The sequence below is a fragment of the Natator depressus genome, chromosome 5 (genome assembly GCF_965152275.1).
Source record: "Natator depressus isolate rNatDep1 chromosome 5, rNatDep2.hap1, whole genome shotgun sequence".
Classification (NCBI taxonomy): domain Eukaryota; kingdom Metazoa; phylum Chordata; order Testudines; family Cheloniidae; genus Natator; species Natator depressus.
The window spans coordinates 34313927-34331049 of NC_134238.1; the positions used below are offsets into that span (position 1 = coordinate 34313927).

Sequence of the window (17123 nt, forward strand, 5' to 3'; positions counted from 1 at the left end):
GTCTCCATCCACACTGCCTAGCTTCATATTAAGACCCAATCTGATCACAAGACAAGAGCATTTAAACTGTTCTTAGGCACGTTCATTAGACACTTGTCAAGACCCCATACACACCCTGTTTATGATACACGGCACAAAGAAAGTATCAAATCAATACAGTAGCTAAAAGTCAAAGGAAGGATTCAGTGCAATTTCACCAAAGAGGAAGGATCATGGGAGTTTGAATACATTTGAGATTTGCCTGCAACGAATGGCCAGGAAAAATATTGAGGAGATGTGTGTAAAAAGTCACTAGCACTAGTCAGACGGTCCAGCTGTTTCAACAGTGCAGATAATAAACGCTAACATTTTCCTTGAAGATTTGGAACAGAAGAGCAGAGTCAACTATAGTAAAATGAAGTGTGCCAGCACCATCGTTTATGGGATTGGGAAAAAGACAACCAACTCCTAGATAATCTTGAGGGGGAAAAAAAAAAATTATATATATATAAAGTTCTTGTCCCCAAAATTATTTACGATCATGGGCTGCATGACCTGGTAGATGAAGACTCAATTCACAACCAATGTGCTAAAGGAAGGGAGTTGGACACAATGAGATGATGCCCCAATTACAATTCACATTAGGGAGACAACTGGAAATCCAAGCAATATGAAAGAGCTTATTAAAAGCAATTCCAGGTACTCCTGCCACTAAGTCCCCAATTTTTGTGGTTTCACAATCACATTTGCCTTTGTGTGATTAACAAAAAAAAAAACAAAAAAACAAAAAAAGCTTCACCTCCTCCTCAGTATGGGAAAGGGCCACAAAAACAGAAGAGCAAACTGACTGTGCAACCGTAACAGGCAACAGTGACCTGGATTAAGTGAGAAGTAAAATTTTAAGAATTCCTGTAATTTTTAATTGTAGTATCATAGGAATCACCTGCACTAAGCATTCAGAGAAAAGTTTGATTTAAGTTACTGTTCCTTTAAATTCAAAGTGAGTCTATTCAGGACAGATCAAGTAACAATACTGTGCATTTTTATAGAACAAACACTTGCAATTCCTAGAAATGGTAACAGTACATTTAATAATGGCAGTCTCAGTATACCTGACCTTTAAACAAAAAAATTTTAATGCAATGTTTGCAATGCCAAGTTTATAATACATAACATAAAATTGGCAGCACAAGTCCTATATTAAATTCTAAAAATATTATAACCTGCATATAGCACATGCTATAGAGTTACAGTGTAGTTTTAACTTCTACTCTAATGCTCTTTTCAGATGGAAATAAAAATTTCTCCAACAAACCTAGATGCACTTTAAGCTGCTCTACCTTCTGGAAGAGGGCTTTTGTTTTTTGGGAAATAAAACAAAACAATAGACTAAGCAGTTGGAATTCTTAGCCTGCTCTGAAATGAATCTACAAACTCTGTATTTAATCCAAATTTACACCTCTCCTGGGGTTTGCTTGAGTTACCAACAACAAAAATACAAAATATCACTTAACCAGTTCCTGGGGTTCCCCGGGTGAAGCCTCTCTGCCTGGTTCCAATTCTCTCTGCCTATCCCTACCCAGCCTTACGTACAGAAGAAAAGAACAACGCACAAAGTGAATCAGCAGGAATCAATTACCATCTCCTCAGAGGGCACCAACATTTGCTAACAGGGTGGGTCAAAGGAACGCTATTGCCATGTTGTAACTATGATACACAGCTCAGGCAGTACTCACTCCAGGCAGAGTTTGTTTTTTTCATATAAATGGGCATTATGTAGAGGTGCTTATCCATAGTTGGGGTGGGTTTTTTTTGCCTTTTTAAAAAATAAATAAATAAATAAAAATAGCCTCAAAAATCCAGTCTAGATCAATGAAATATGCACAATGATTTAGATTCAGGGTCAGATTCTGATCTGTTATACAATCCCCGTTGTGTTTTGAATACAAGCTCAGATCCTGATCTTAGCTATACAATCCCATTATGTTTTGAATACAAGCTATATATATGAAAAATATGAACTCTTTCAATTGTGTTATGTTTCATGTTATTTTATTACTAAAATTATAAATGAACTCTCAAGTTAGTGAAAAGAAAATATATTCAAAGGCACATTTAACCAGTTAGTACAGCAGAGTACACACAGATGGAAGGTTTTATAAGAAATTCTAGCAACTCTCCCTCCACTGGGCCCAGGGAAAAGAGGAATAAAAAGACTCCCACTCTCATAGCTCCTGCTGGTAAGCCTTGGCCCACTTATTCTCTCGGATATGAGGAAGACGTTAAGTAAGAAGAACAGTGTGTGGACAACCCAGTGAGGGTCAGGGTGGCAAAAGGTACAATGGACTGGTGGGGGGCAGATGGAGTGGACAGTGACTGTGTGAAGGGACAGCAGGTGGGTGTTAGGAGTGAATGGTAAGAAATGGGGAATTATGTGCACTGGGGATGTCACAACCCTCCAGGTAATTCTTACATAGCTTGGAAAAGGTACTGAACCAACTCTTAGAAGGGCCAAGTGGAGGTAGGCAAGGCAGAGGACCAGGGAGGAGATGTCCTCAGACAAAGGAAGGTAGAAGCAAAGACGACCAGACTTGGAAGTGGACCACCCCCCCTCACCCCCCCATGGAAAAGGGCAGAGACAGTGCCAAGGAGGCTGAGAGGAGCAGGGACTGTCAGTCTCTCTCCACTCCCCACTATTTGGTCATCATCATCAGAACACAGAAAGGCTATACTAGCCCAGTACCCTGTCTTCCAACAGCCATCAGATGTTTCCAAGGGAATGAACAGTACAAGGCTATTTCAAGTGATTCATTCCATTATCCAGTCCCAGCTTTTAGCATCAGGAGCTTTAAGGACACCCAGGGCATGTGGTTGCATTCCTGACCATTGTCACTAAGAGCCACTGATATCCTGCATGAACTTACCTAATTACTTTCTGAACCCAGTTATACTTTTGGCCTTCACAACATCCCCTGCCAACGAGTTCTACAGCTTGACTGTGTGTTGTCGGAAGAAGTACTTCCTTTTGTTAGTTTTAAACATGCTGCTTATTAATTTCGTTTGGTGACTCCTGGTTCGTGTGTTATGTGAAGGGCTAAATAACACTTCCCTATTCACTTTCTTAGCACTATTCATGATTTTATAGACCTCTCAGATACTCCCCCTTAGTAGTCTCTTTTCTAAGCTGACTAGTCCCAGTCTTATTAATCTCTCCTCATACGGAAGCTGTTCCATACCGCTAATCATTTTTGTTCTTCTCTGTACTTTTTCCACTTCCAATATATCTTTTTTGAAATGGGGTGACCAGATTGGTACACAATACTCAAGATGTGGCCGTACCATGGATTTCTAAAGAGGCAATGACGTTTTTGTCTTATCTATCCCTTTCCTAATGATTCCCAACATTAGCTTTGACTGGTGCTGCATTTTTGACTGGTGGATATTTTCAGTCTTCTAGTCCAGTCCCCTGCACTCAAGGCAGGACTAAGTATTATCCAGACCAGTGGTTTTCAAACTTACTTGATCGCCCCCTTTTTGTGTCCATAGTCATTTATGCCCCCACCCCTCACAAGTACATATGCTGCCACCCAACTCAGAAGACAGAAGGGAGAGCAGTGGCTGCTGGCTGGCCACCCAACTCTGAAGGCAGTTCAGTGACAGCAGCAGCACAAAAGTAAGGGTGGCAATGTGAAAAGTGATATTTATCATCACTTTTCACTGCAGACTTGCGCCCCATTGCCACCATTACTTCTGCAGTGCTGCTGCCACCTTGGGCTGACAGCCAGAGCCCCACTGCCTCCCAGTGAGGAATTTTTTGTGGGGGAGCCCAGTGGCAGGGCTCCAGCTGCCAGCCCCAGGGCAGCAAGGCTGTGGCTGTCTCCTTTATCCCAGCCTCCCGGGTGCACACGGCCCTTAGAATCATAGAATCATAGAATCATAGAATATCAGGGTTGGAAGGGACCCCAGAAGGTCATCTAGTCCAACCCCCTGCTCGAAGCAGGACCAATTCCCAGTTAAATCATCCCAGCCAGGGCTTTGTCAAGCCTGACCTTAAAAACCTCTAAGGAAGGAGATTCTACCACCTCCCTAGGTAACGCATTCCAGTGTTTCACCACCCTCTTAGTGAAAAAGTTTTTCCTAATATCCAATCTAAACCTCCCCCATTGCAACTTGAGACCATTACTCCTCGTTCTGTCATCTGCTACCATTGAGAACAGTCTAGAGCCATCCTCTTTGGAACCCCCTTTCAGGTAGTTGAAAGCAGCTATCAAATCCCCCCTCATTCTTCTCTTCTGCAGACTAAACAATCCCAGCTCCCTCAGCCTCTCCTCATAAGTCATGTGCTCTAGACCCCTAATCATTTTTGTTGCCCTTCGCTGGACTCTCTCCAATTTATCCACATCCTTCTTGTAGTGTGGGGCCCAAAACTGGACACAGTACTCCAGATGAGACCTCACCAGTGTCGAATAGAGGGGAACGATCACATCCCTCGATCTGCTGGCTATGCCCCTACTTATACATCCCAAAATGCCATTGGCCTTCTTGGCAACAAGGGCACACTGTTGACTCATATCCAGCTTCTCGTCCACTGTCACCCCTAGGTCCTTTTCCGCAGAACTGCTGCCTAGCCATTCGGTCCCTAGTCTGTAGCGGTGCATTGGATTCTTCCATCCTAAGTGCAGGACCCTGCACTTATCCTTATTGAACCTCATCAGATTTCTTTTGGCCCAATCCTCCAATTTGTCTAGGTCCTTCTGTATCCTATCCCTCCCCTCCAGCGTATCTACCACTCCTCCCAGTTTAGTATCATCTGCAAATTTGCTGAGAGTGCAATCCACACCATCCTCCAGATCATTTATGAAGATATTGAACAAAACCGGCCCCAGGACCGACCCCTGGGGCACTCCACTTGACACCGGCTGCCAACTAGACATGGAGCCATTTATCACTACCCGTTGAGCCCGACAATCTAGCCAGCTTTCTACCCACCTTATAGTGCATTCATCCAGCCCATACTTCTTTAACTTGCTGACAAGAATACTGTGGGAGACCGTGTCAAAAGCTTTGCTAAAGTCAAGAAACAATACATCCACTGCTTTCCCTTCATCCACAGAACCAGTAATCTCATCATAAAAGGCGATTAGATTAGTCAGGCATGACCTTCCCTTGGTGAATCCATGCTGACTGTTCCTGATCACTTTCCTCTCATGTAAGTGCTTCAGGATTGATTCTTTGAGGACCTGCTCCATGATTTTTCCAGGGACTGAGGTGAGGCTGACTGGCCTGTAGTTCCCAGGATCCTCCTTCTTCCCTTTTTTAAAGATTGGCACTACATTAGCCTTTTTCCAGTCATCCGGGACTTCCCCCGTTCGCCACGAGTTTTCAAAGATAATGGCCAAGGGCTCTGCAATCACAGCCGCCAATTCCTTCAGCACTCTCGGATGTAACTCGTCCGGCCCCATGGACTTGTGCACGTCCAGCTTTTCTAAATAGTCCCTAACCACCTCTATCTCCACAGAGGGCTGGCCATCTCTTCCCCATTCTGTGATGCCCAGCGCAGCAGTCTGGGAGCTGACCTTGTTAGTGAAAACAGAGGCAAAAAAAGCATTGAGCACATTAGCTTTTTCCACATCCTCTGTCACTAGGTTGCCTCCCTCATTCAGTAAGGGGCCCACACTTTCCTTGGCTTTCTTCTTGTTGCCAACATACCTGAAGAAACCCTTCTTGTTACTCTTGACATCTCTTGCTAGCTGCAGCTCCAGGTGCGATTTGGCCCTCCTGATTTCATTCCTACATGCCCGAGCAATATTTTTATACTCTTCCCTGGTCATATGTCCAACCTTCCACTTCTTGTAAGCTTCTTTTTTATGTTTAAGATCCGCTAGGATTTCACCGTTAAGCCAAGCTGGTCGCTTGCCATGTTTACTATTCTTTCGACTCATCGGGATGGTTTGTCCCTGTAACCTCAACAGGGATTCCTTGAAATACAGCCAGCTCTCCTGGACTCCCTTCCCCTTCATGATAGTCCCCCAGGGGATCCTACCCATCCGTTCCCTGAGGGAGTCGAAGTCTGCTTTCCTGAAGTCCAGGGTCCGTATCCTGCTGCTTACCCTTCTGCACGAGCCCCTAGCAGCCAGAGCTCTATAAAAACTAAAAAAAAAAAAAAAAAAAACCAAAAAAAACCCCAGCCACCAAAAACACATACAAACACAAATACATACATAAAATAAAAACACAGGCACACAACTCATACCTCCCTTGACACATTCCTGCGCCTCCTCCCATAGTTTGAGAGCCACTGATCTAGACCATCCCTGACAGGTGATTGTCAGGCTAGTTAAGCACTGGAATAAACTGCCTAGGACGGTTGTGGAATCTCCATCCTTGGAGGTTTTTAAGAGCAGGTTAGGCAGTTAGGAAGTTTTTCCTAATGTCCAACCTAAAACCGCCCCCCCCCCGCCCCCAATTTAAGCCCATTGCTTCTTGTCCTATCCTCAGAGGTTAAAGAGAACAAATTTTTCACCCTCCTCCTTGTAACCACCTTTTATGTACTTTAAAACTGTTACGTCTCCTCTCAGTCTTCTCTTCTCTAGACTAACAAGCTCAATTTTTTCCAATCTTCCCTCATAGCTCATGTTTTCTAAATATTTAATCATTTTTGTAGCTGTTCTCCAGACTTCCTCTAATTTGTCCACATCTTTCCTGAAATATGGAGCCCAGAACTGGACACAATACTCCAGTTGAGGCTTAATCAGCGCAGAGCAGAAGAATTACTTCTCTTGTCCTACGTACAATACTCCAGCTAATACATCTCAGAAGGATGTTTGCTCATTCTGCAACAGTGTTACACTATTGACTCACATTTAGCTTGTGATTCACTATGACACCCAGATCCCATGGTACTCCTTCCTAGGCAGTCATTTCCTATTTTTTAGATGTGCAACTGACTGTTCCTTCCTAAGTGGAGTACTTTGCATTTGTCCTTACTGAATTTCATCTTCTTTACTTCTGGACAAACTGGAGAAATGGTCTGAACATTTTGAATTTTAATCTTGTTCTCCAAAGCACTTGCAACCCCTTCCAGCTTGGTATCATCCACAAACTTTACAAATGTACTCTCTATGCTATTATCTAAATCAAAATATCATTATGATATTTTCTGTCTTATTAGCGATTCTCTTCCTAATGGTTCCCAACATTGTTAGCTTTTTTGACTGCCGCTGCACATTGAGCCAGTGTTTTCAAAGAACTATCCACGATGACTCCAAGATTTCTTTCTTGAGTGATAACAGCTATTTAGACCCCATCATTTTGAATGTATAGTTAGCATAGTTTTCCCAGCATGTATTACTTGGCGCTTATCAATCATTGAATTTCATCTGCCATTTAGTTGCTCCATCACCCAGTTTTGTGAGATCCCTTTGTAACTCTTCATAGTCAGCTTTGGATTTAACTATCTTTCAGATGATACAAAACTCAAACTTTGCCACTTCACTGGTTACCCCCTTTTCCAAATCATTTATGAACATGCTGAACAGCACAGGTCCTAGTACAGATCCTTGGGGGATCCCACTATCTACCTCGCTCCACTCTGAAAAGCAGACCATTTATTCCTACCCTCCATTTCCTATCTTTTAACCAGTTACTGATCCAAGAGAAGAACATCCCTGTAATCCCGTGACTGCTTACTCACATTAAGAGCCTTTGGTAAGAGGCCTTGTAAATGGAAATTATGCCTCACCAAAGGGATGTTGACTCTTCCCTAACAGATCATGTTCAACTATGTGTTTGACAATTCTGTTCTTTACTATAGTTACAACCAATTTGCCTGGTACTGAAGTTAGGCTCACAAGCCTGTAGTTGCCAGGATCACCTCTGGAGCCTTTTTTAAAATTGGCGTTATATTACTAGGGCCCTAGCAAATTCACAGTCCATTCTGGTCAATTTCACGGTCATAGGATTTTTAAAATCATAAATTTCATGATTTCAGCTAATTAAATCTGGAATTTCACAGTGTTGTAATTGTAGAGATCCTGACCCAAAAAGGAACTGGGGGTTGGGGGGGTCCACAAGGTTATTGTGATGGGGGGGAGGGGGGTTGTGGTAATACTACCCTTACTTCTGCATTGCACCAGGCAGCAGCACTGCCTTCAGAGCTGTGCAGCTGAAGAGCAGCGGTTGCTGACCAGCAGCCCAGCTCCGAAGGCAGAGCTGCCGCCAGCAGCAGTGCAGAAGTAAGGATGGCCTGGTATGGTACGGTATTGTACTGCCACCTTTACTTTTGTGCTGCTGCCTGCAGAGCTGAGCCCTCAGTCAGCAGCTGCCACTCTCTGGCCGCTCAGCTCTGAAGGCAGCAGCACAGAAATAAGGGTGGCAATACCACAATCCCCCCTAAAATAACCTTGCAACTCCCCTGCAACTCCATTTTGGGTCAGGATCCCAAATTTAAAAAAAAAATCTCTGGTCTCCCCTGTGAAATTGGTATAATATTGGGTAAAAACACACAAAGACCAGATTTTACGGTCCATGATGTGTTTTTCCACAGTCATGAATCTGGTAGGGCCCTGCATATTACCTATCCTCCAGTCATCTAGTGCAGAGGCTGCTTTAAGGCATAAGTTGCACACCACACAGTTAGTAGTTCTGCAAATTCATATTTAAGTTCTTTCAGAACTCCTAGGTGAATACCGTCTGGTCCCTACCACATATTGCAACAGCTACTCTTGCCTACCTGAAAAGCAACACATTGAGACTTTGGACAAGTCATTCACCTCTCTGTGCCTCAGTTTTCCCATCTGTAAAACAGAGACAGTGATGCTAACCATTTATAGAAAGCCCTCCGAGATCTACCGAAGAAAAGTGCTCTGTAAGAACCAAGTATTAACACTAAAACCGCACCATTTGATTGGATTAGCTTTAGTGTTTATGAATAAAGACTGACAATCTGCAAATAGGATCTTAAAAGGTTACCTCTGTACATGAAATGTGGTATCCTGCAATAGATTCCCCCAACAGAGATGCAGTCAATTTGCATAATATTGCTTCTTTGCATACTCATCCCATCCCATTGCAAAAATCTATGATCCATTACCAAGCATCAATCTGCCTCCATCCGTGCTCATCCATGTAGACACAGTGTTTGTTAAAAAGGACCAGTGTTTGTCACAAGCTGAATTCACCCCTTAACTGAGGGTTTCTTTCAGTTCTAATGATTTATCTTTAACTAGGATAGTCAAAAGTAAGCAAAACATCTTAAAAACAAACAAAGAGTCTCTATATCAAGCAAACTACAATTATAATATTTTTATACACAGAACCACCACCCAAAAGACAAATTCTCTCTCTCTAGATTAGTTTACAAAAAGGTGGCTTTTCTATCTTTAGGAAAATGACTGTAGTTTGCTTCGAAGCTTTTCCTTATTTTACTCAGAGGTATCTAGTTTCCTCTCTTTTACTAAAATGAAGTTGGTTTAAAATTAGTTGCACATTTTTATATATAGTTTTTTAGTAAGTATTGAGATGAGAAAGTTCAAGTAGCAACAGGGCTTTTTTAAAAATTAAAATGGCTACAAAAACTACACTTGGGAAGGAAAAAAATTTTTAAACAAACACAAAATGGGCAATAACTGACTAGGCACTAGTATTACAGAAAAGGATCTGGGTGTTGCAGTAGATCACAAATTGAACATGAGCCAACAATGTGGTACAGCTGGGAAAAGGCTAATATTCTGGGATGTAATAACAGCAGTGTCATATGTAAGACACAGGAGGTAATTGGGCCTCTCTACTCATCACTGGTGAGATCACAGAGTTTTGGGTACCACCCTAAAGAAAGATGCGGACAAGCTGTAGAAAATCCAGAGGAGAGCACCAAAAATTATTAAAGATAAAAAACCTAACCTATGAGGAAAGGTTAAAAAAAATGGGCATATTTAGCCTTGAGAAAAGATGACTGAGTAAAGGGCTGTTATAAAGTGGACAGTGATCATTTGTTCTCCATGTCCACTGAAGGTAGGACAAGATGCAATGGACTTAATCTTCAGTAACAGATTTAGGTTAGATATTTGGGGGTTGGAGGAGATACAGCTAACTATAATGATAGTTAGCTGTGGAATAAGTTACCAAGGGAGGTTGTGCAACCCACATCATGAGAGATTAAGAACTGGTTAGACAAAACACCGGTCAGAGATGATTTAGGTATCCCTGGTCCTGCCTCAGTGTCAAGGGGCAGGAAGGGGGGAGCGAAGGGAAGGAAAAGGAGACTGACTATACAACTTCTCAAGGTTCCTTCCAGTTCTTCATTTCTACAACAATTCAGTTTAAAAAAAAAAAAACACACACACACACACACACACACACCCCCCATCCCCAGTAATATTTCAAACTGATTAAGAGTTGGCTTTTATCATCAAGTACACTGTAAAGTCACCATTTATTAATAAAAAAAATCAGGACTGGAAGGACCTTGAGAGTCATCTAGTCTGGTCCCCTACAGTCACGGCAGGACTATGATGTACCTTTCCTACACTGCCCTTCATCCTCATACAGCTTTACCAGAGTCTTTTGCATGTAGCTTTCTGAAATATCAAAAATCTGTCTGAAGAGGGTTCTGAAGTAAGTTCCTGCAAACAAAGGAATGCAGTGAGTCAAAAGGGTAGAAGTCATATCAAGCGTGCAGGGTGGATATTTTCATAAGCACCTAAGGTAATTAAGAACACAAGTTCCATTGGTCAGGGGGAGGGGGGGGAAGAGAACAATGGGTCTTGTGCTCCTAACTCTTTTAAGCACTTTTGAAAATCTCACCAACTGTTGGTAAACATATGCAAAGACCCTCAGCCTCCAGCTTTCCAGTGTCCTATTTCGTATTAGCACTGACAGCACAAATGCACTGAAGAAGTTGTCAGGAGGAGGCTGGAGATTTTGGCAGCTGGATCTTTCGGTAAGCTACCCTGCATCTGAAGCCATTTTGGGGTAAGCATATTAGACAGATATTTCTGCTCAAGTCATTAGGAGTGGAATGGCTGCATGTTGACATTAAGTTGTCATCTTTGATTTTAGGAGCTAAAAACACCTTACAAAGCTGAATAGACTGGCTCACACCTCCCAGAGCGATCGTTTTAGGTTGGCTGCAGATTCCAGACAACATCGCTGCATGGGTTTATGTTCAGTTTGTTTGAATATTCCCTCAGATACCATAAAGGCTAGAAAGGATGTATTTTTTTTAAATGACAGTTTAGATTCTGGAGCATAATTCAACAGTAACAGGAGGATTTTTTTGGCAAAATCCCTGTCCTCCAAATCATACAATATAAGGATCCCTGCTATAAAATGGATGGACTGACTAGGCTGCCACTTAATTTTTTGAGGACTATATGGGATAGGATTAAGCTACATTCAAGAACTCCTTGAGCTGTGTCTTAGTGGTCACCTGAGTACTGATCCTCACCCACCTTTTAATAATCTTAGTCATGTCTTGTCGAGCAGCAGCACACTCTCCTCTACTGCAATATGCCCTGCCAGTCAATTCTCTCCACCTTTACATGTTTTTGGAAAAGATCAGCAGTTGCTCATTTGTTACCATGTCCTCCAGATCCTTTTCACCTTTTTATATTTGCATTGGCCAAGTTTCTAAACCAGTATTTATTTTTCCTTATGTTATCTCTTTGCACTGCTTCCTCAGCAGGAGGGGCAAGGAGGGTCCTTTATAACAAAGTTACATTATTTTAGGCCCACTAGCTTTGACAGGATGCATTTAGAAACAGGCAGGCAGTATGAAATTCGCACAGTCCTATAACAGCCTTGTGGCAGATTCACAGGTGCAGGGTGCCCACACTCCAAGTAGAATCCAGCCCTACGAGTACTTCTGCTGGCTAAGAGGGTCTTTTTGGTGGCAGAGAGGTTCCTATGATAACCCTCACTTTTCTGCCAGTATCAATAGGAGGCCAGGGGGCAATCCCAGCCCACACACAACTGATTCCCTGACCAGGACTTCATCTGCATTTAAAGCAGTCCAATTTACACTACTGCCTCTAACGTGCACCTAAGGACCAGCAGTGCACCTGGCAGCCCCAAGATCAGGAGGGGGAGGGAGGAGCACAAATGTGAGATTTACAGCAACCTCGTACCCCTCCCATCAGGGTGCTCCTTAACCAAAGCAGAGAACAAGGCCTTATGTATTCTTGAAGATTGAGACCATTAAATCTATGAAATATGGAAAAGAAATAGTAGCTGGGAATCCAATACAGGGCTGAGCAGAACCTGGCAAGACACCATGGATAAAATCCTGACCCAACTGGAGTTCAATGGGAATTTTGCTGCTGATTTTGAGGCTGCACAAAGCAGAATGTAAGCTATAAATGATGACTCCATTATGCCTTTTTCACTCTAGTGAAACCAACATTTTATGCCAAAAATAGTGGCTAAGAAAATTACAGTCCAAAGAAGAGCTTCCACTCTTATTTCCTTATTCTTATGTCAGTACAGTATCTAGACACATACAAGCATGAATACAATGGTGTGCATACACACAATACGTATAATTTGTGTATGTTGTGAAAAGTTTGCACATTAGACGCTTCAGTCAAAAACGCTTTTTTTTTTTTTTAAGTTTTTGTAACTAGAAGGGGACGAAGTACAACTTTTGGTTTTATTAGTTCTATTTATTGAATGTCAGAACTGTAAAAAAACTAAAAAAAGCTACGATTACTTTTTTTTTTTTTTAAAGTAGAAGAGCTACAGAACTCAGTTTTCTATGCAAGAGAAACAATACTGTTTTAAATATGCTAAAAATACACACATGCTTTGTAAATAAAGACTCCATTGGATAGGTCTGTATTATTAGACTTGTATACTGCATTAGCTTCCTGGAAAGGTTTGCATTCAAATAGAGTTTTAGAACAAACAGATGTTTAAGCCAAAGGGAGATGTGGGACTCCATGTGGTTTTAAAGACTTTTAAACTTAACTCTAGAGACCTGTAAGTATGGACAAGATTTCAACATGCAGTTACATCTTTTTTCAGTCCTGGAAAGGCACAATCCAAAGTCAGTGAAAGGACATTCAGACTATTTGATAAATGGGTTTTTGTCTACAGAGATTATTCTCTCCCCTTCTCCCCCCAAAGAGAAATTATACATTTTACAATACTTCTAACCCCACTGGGCCCTTATGCCTAATAAAATATGGCAAAAAAGACTGAAAAATAGAATAAAATAATGGCAGTTATGGAAAACTTCCTAAAGCTATGCTGTCTTTAAAACTCCACTTAATGAGCATTGTTAGATCAATAGCATGAGGTACCAAGGCAGATGCAATAGGTGCATCCACATACTACATCTAATGTCCTCAAACAGCCAGAGGTCCAAAAGAAATATACTGGATTCTGATATTATGTATGTTTATGACAGTCACTAAGACTTAGTACTTGGAATACTGAATGGATAACACTATTAAAACTTTTAGTCTTCTCTATTTTCCATTATCTTTCAACAAGCTAGTTATGAATACTTTGAAATGGAAAATGCTTAGAATGAGTGTCTCACTAAATATATACGTCAGGTGTATTTTATAGCTGGAGAATATTTCGGGCTCCATAAGAAAACAGATTTTTCAGTTCAGCTGTCTGAAGTATCTGGCCTTTGCACACACCAAGGCTTTCAGGTTCCACCCACACCACAACCACAAACTTCACAAGCACAGACAGCCTCAAGACTTGATATTTCAGTCACTCACTTAGCTAGATCATACAGTAGCAAATTTCCACTGTTAATTTGAATGGCTATGTTTGTGTGTCTAATCACCAAGAAGGCCAATGGCATTTTGGGATGTATATGTAGGGGCACTGCCAGCAGATCAAGAGACGTGATCGTTCCCCTCTATTCGACATTGGTGAGGCCTCATCTGGAGTACTGTGTCCAGTTTTGGGCCCCACACTACAAGAAGGATGTGGAAAAATTGGAAAGAGTCCAGCGGAGGGCAACAAAAATGATTAGGGGACTGGAACACATGACTTATGAGGAGAGGCTGAGGGAACTGGGATTGTTTAGTCTGCGGAAGAGAAGAATGAGGGGGGATTTGATAGCTGCTTTCAACTACCTGAAAGGGGGTTCCAAAGGGGATGGATCTAGACTGTTCTCAGTGATAGCTGATGACAGAACAAGGAGTAATGGTCTCAAGTTGCAGTGGGGGTGGTTTAGGTTGGATATTAGAAAAAACTCTCTCACTAGGAGGGTGGTGAAGCCCTGGAATGCGTTACCTAGGGAGGTGGTGGAATCTCCTTCCTTAGATATTTTTAAGGTCAGGCTTGACAAAGCCCTGGCTGGGATGATTTAGTTGGGGATTGGTCCTGCTTTGAGCAGGGGTTGGACTAGATGACCTCCTGAGGTCCCTTCCAACCCTGATATTCTATGATTCTATGTGGGTGCAAGTCAGGATTTTGTAACTGCAGTCTGCCTGCTCAAGTCTTAGGCCTGGTCTACACTTGTGTAGACATGAGTAGGTCGATGGCAGAAGAATTCTTCTGTCAATCTAGCTACCACTGCTCGAGAGGTGGATTAACCACATGGATGGAAGCATCTTCACTATGGTGTTAGTGGCACACATGCAGCCCACACATAGCTGAGCTGCTGTAGCATAGACAAATGCTTTAATGACTTGTTAGGATCTGATTTTTAGGTTATTGGCCCTCACAAATGCCTATGCCTAGGTGCATGACTGACAATTTGTGCAATTTCTCAAAGGAGAGGCCAGTTCAGTCACTGTCTGAGCAAATCCCACTGAAGTAGTCAAGGGAGTTATACCAAAGCTGCATTTAGACCCTGGTCTGTGCTGAATGCAACCAAACCCTTAGTACATTCTCCTTCAATAGGCAGAGTCCGTGCAGCTTCCCCCCCACCCCATTCTGCTTGGAAAGACACCAGAGTTCTAAGTCTAAGTTTCAAATACAACCCATCTATTTTTCTGTGTAGATGTAGAATATCAAAAGTAAGTGTCCCGTGTAACAAATCTTATTTTGAGCAACAATGGTCAAATGTTACAACTATAGACACAAATAGTTCAAGTTGAGGAAGGTCATACGAAGGAGAAAACTGGTCTAGAGAAATGTGAGCTTGCAGAGCCTACACATTACATACATATGACTTCCCTTCCCTTGCTTGATATGAACTTAAGACTTAGTTTTTGGCTGTTGCAATTTTTTGGTTTCGTATTTAACTAAAGCAAAGCGGACAAGATACCATACTGCCAAAATCTTGCTTCTGCTCCCATTTAACCTCAAGACACTTCTATTCCTCCGTTTTATTGACCTTTATCACAAAGTTAAGCACAAATACACACACATGCAAAAAGTAGCCTTGGGCAGAAAATTAAAGAAAAAGGCAATTCCTTTTAAATTATTCCTGCTGTTTAAGCTTCTTCTACTGTAAGTCAGAGTTCTTTGGAAAAGGTGTCTAGTCAGTGTTCCTAGAAAAGAAGCCAAAGCCTTATAAAGAGTTTCAAAGACAAAGATTTTCATGAAAATGGGATTTTGATGCCTTTTCCCTGCCTGAAGTAGGCAGTCATGGAGGACGCAGACAGACCGACCGACCTTTCTGGAAAGAGATATTGGGGTGATCATTTAAGAATGGGTATTCAGACTAAACAAAGCTACTCACAGGAGATAAGCTTGTCCAAGAATTATGGCCCGAATGAGCTCAAGCAAACTGAACAAAGATGGTCTTTGGCCACAATATAATCAATCAGAAAGAAACCAGCCCTGAATATAAAGCAAAAAAGTCATCTACTCTACAACTCACTCAGCAGAGTAAGCTGTGGTTTATCTATGGAGTATGTATTTAATGAAGTGCTGTTCATACTATTACAAACAAAAATTATAAACAAAAACAATTTTCCAAGTCAGGGATCAAGTACTATTATCTAATGTACATACAGCTTCCAGGGACTTTAATGGATGTGGTGCATGTGTCAAAGGGCAGAACATGGTCCCAAATGTATTCAAGTCACTACACTTCTCCCCAGTTGTAAGGGGACCATATGGGTATTATAAGAGCTCTGAAGGGGACTGAGATTTTGGGAAAGCTGGCTAATGCAGAAGTGGAATGATGGAACTAAAGAGATGTAGAAATTCTTCAATCTGTGAAGAAATTCTCCCCTATTAAAAAAAAGTTTCCAGGTTTTTGGGGGTTTTTTGTTGTTTTTAAAAAAAAAAAAAAAAAAAAAAAAAGAGAAGCCAGTTGGTAAAGTTCCCTAACTGCAATCATTCCAAGTACATAGAACAAGAAGGACTTGCTGGGAGTCTGAGCCATTTTAATACCAGGATTGTTTATTCTGAAAAATACTTCAAACTAAGTCTAAAATTTCAACACTTAACATTATTTGCTATTTTTGAGGACATTCCTCAGACAGATGTCAGATTACAGGACACTGGGAGGAGGGGGAACAAATACGGGTCACTTTTGAAGCATGCCACAGCACATCTGTTTCTATTAATTTGTTTCTCTTTTCACCTCTTAATTTCACTGGATATTAAATGTTTGTTAAAAAGAGTTATTTGGGCTTGATAGTGTTGTGCATTTTGTCCATTATCCTCTTGACTGTTGCATATTTTATACAGATACATCTGTTTTTGATTAACTTATTCTTCTATTTTAAATATGAATAAATTTCTCTCCCTTTCTCAAAGTCCACCTCCCCAAAAAGCTTGGGAAGGCAGCTTTCAGACTTAGTTATTCACTCAGGAAGAATATACAGTGGTTTCCTTTCCAAACGGATCTTATTTGACTGCCCCAAAACTGCCAATTTAAAGGGCTGGTGCACATTTCTGGTCACCCAAAATTGATGAAGGAAACACAATGAAGACAGAAGTTTGTGTGCAAACTGAAGTCCTATTCCTATAGCTTATAAAGAATAAATGTATGGGTTTAGGGAGGGGTGAAAGTAAAATGCAGATTTTACCAGTACAGGACCGCTCTGGCCCCCCCCGAAAGGAGCGAGGCCTCAGGCGGAAGGGGTGGGGCTCCAGCATCCCACGCCACCCGTGGCTCCAGTGGAGATTTAAAAGGGCCTGCGGTAGCGGCAGAGGTGGCCAGAGCCCCGGGCCCTTTTAAATCGTGACCCTGGGGCAGCTATTTCTTTTCCCCTCCCTCCCTG

At 41.8% G+C, this 17123-nt stretch overlaps 1 protein-coding gene across 2 annotated transcripts in view; it reads right to left on the reverse strand.

The window, feature by feature from the left end:
- PLPP1 (phospholipid phosphatase 1) overlaps positions 1-17123 on the reverse strand; it is a 133955-nt gene that overhangs the window by 60702 nt on the left and 56130 nt on the right. The gene's annotated exons all lie outside the window — the stretch shown is intronic.